Source organism: Hylobates moloch, unplaced genomic scaffold (assembly GCF_009828535.3).
Source record: "Hylobates moloch isolate HMO894 unplaced genomic scaffold, HMol_V3 SCAFFOLD_18, whole genome shotgun sequence".
Taxonomy (NCBI): Eukaryota; Metazoa; Chordata; class Mammalia; order Primates; family Hylobatidae; genus Hylobates; species Hylobates moloch.
This window is the reverse complement of record NW_026652293.1, coordinates 52,557,091-52,559,264: the sequence shown is the minus strand read 5'-3', so window position 1 is coordinate 52,559,264 and position 2,174 is coordinate 52,557,091. Positions and strand designations below refer to the sequence as shown.

Genomic DNA, 2,174 nt, shown 5'->3' with positions numbered 1-2,174 from the left:
GTCTCCTGCCACCTTGTGAAGAAGGTGCCTGCTTCCCCTTTGCCTTCCACCATGATTGTAAGTTTGCTGAGACCTCCCCAGCCATGCAGAACTGTGAGTCAACTAAACCTCTTTTGTTTATAAATTACCCAGTCTCGGGTAGTATCTTTATAGCAGTGTGAAAGTGGACTCATATACTACCAAGACAAATAAGTGATGCTCACTCATTTGTGCATGCTGCTTCTTAGGTAATTAGATAAAAAATCAGCTACAGCTCTCCATGACAGGGAGTTGAACCTGGCATCAGAGTACCCACCAGCACCCTTGTTGTGATTAATAATTAGCAGTGTCCAGGCCAGGTGGACAGAGGAAGCGGGGTTGCTGCTGCCTGCCTACCCATCTGCTTGTGCGTTGGGGTTGTGGTGGGCCAAGAGGGTGGGCTTCTTGGAGGAGCAGCTTGGTTAGAACCTGGTGATGAGCAGCAGCAAGGATGACCAGTGGCAGTGGTAGGACTTCCTGCGGAACATGCATTGGCTGGTACTGCTCTACAAGGAGAAGCACAGAAACTTTGGAACAAATACCAAATTTCCAATATTCCATTGCTAATATTCATAGATGCCACCACTGCAAAGGTTGTGTGCAAGAATGTGCTGCTGGTTATCTGAGATGACCTAGAAGTTATCGAATTCCCTTGGGGACCTAAACTTTTCAGGTTTATGAAATGACTCACAGTTCCTGGAGAGCAGCATCCCGGAAAGTTCTTACATAGGACCCTATTTCTCTGCACATGTGTGTTCATCTTGCCAAAACCTCACCCAGGTCCTGGTGGAATCTTATTAGAAGATCAAGGAAGCAGGCCAGAACTTTGAGATTATCTTAGTCAGTGAAGACAGATCAGAGAGTCCTTCAAACAGTACTTCAGTGATAGGTTCTGGCTCACTATCCCCTACACTGAAAAGGCCTGGATGTCATACCCCAACTGGCTGTATAGAATCCAAGGCATTCCCCATGCTCTTTGTGCTAGACCCACAGGGCGAGGTGATCGTGTGGTGGGGTGAGTGGAAGTGCTTAACAATAAGGACTGCTGGGAGCTCCCATGGCACTCAAGCCCGTGCTGAAGCTCTCCGACTCCAACACTGTGCAGCTCAACTGGCCCCTGCCTCCTCCTTTTTGTAGACTCTGAGGATGACAGAGAGTCCCCAGAAAGCAAGCAGCTGATTCAGCCAATAGCTGAGAAAATCATTGCCAAGTGCAAAGCCAAAGAGGAGGAGCATCACTTCCATTTTTTGTACCTGGGGAGGATGATATGATTGACTTCCTGCAAGATTACACCAACCCTCCTGAGGCTGCCCCTTTGCTCACTATCCTGGACATGCGGCACTGACAGAGTATGTGACGGAAGTGGGAAGAGATCACCCCTGCCATTGTGGAGGACTTTGTGAATAACTTCCTGGCAGAAAAGCTCAATCCAGAGCCCATCTAATGGAGCGCTGGCCTTCTGAGATGTTATTGAGAATTCAGTCTTCTCCTCCCCTTTCTTCCCTCCACCCTTGGACTTATCCAGTGTGTCCTGAATCACACAACCCAAGTGTCCAACCTCTCTGTGTTGCCTTGCTTCTGCATTCACTAGCTAGCACCCTGGGGTATGTGCCCTCTCAGCAGCAGCAGAATCCACCATGTTTAGAGACTCTGCTTGGGATCACGAGATGGCATAGCCTAGCCAGAACAAGGACTGCATCACTTTCGCAAAGTCACTGGCTTTTGGTGAAAGATCTGCCAGGGCGTTCTTCTGCAGAGTGAGTGTGAAGGGCCAATGGATCAGGGCTCTTGCTCTGACTCTGGTTTCAGCACGCACATACAGAGACCCTGGCAGCCAGAGGAGCTGCCTCGTGACAGCTACATAGAGGTGAAGCAGAGAAAGAGTCTTGATAGACCTCAGCTTAAAGCTGTTGGTGAGAAAGTCCTTTTCTAAGTGACATAGTTTCTTTTAATCAGAGGGAAAGACAGCAGCTTGTCAATGTGTTCTTGGACAAGAGTTTCTCAAATGTAAGAGGAAGCTTGTGGGGATTTTTAGGGTGAGAAAAACCGTTTAGCAAAGGTAATAGTTCATATAATAATGGCTTTCTGTTACTGAGCTCCCACCTCATGATGAGAGCTTCTCATTCCTTTCTTATCTCTCTTTCTTCCTTGATCTT

General features: G+C 47.9%; 1 pseudogene; it reads left to right on the top strand.

The window, feature by feature from the left end:
* The first annotated feature begins 453 nt into the window (after positions 1 to 453).
* On the top strand, positions 454 to 1,462 carry LOC116457429 (nucleoredoxin-like; annotated as a pseudogene).
* Positions 1,463 to 2,174: the final 712 nt, after the last annotated feature.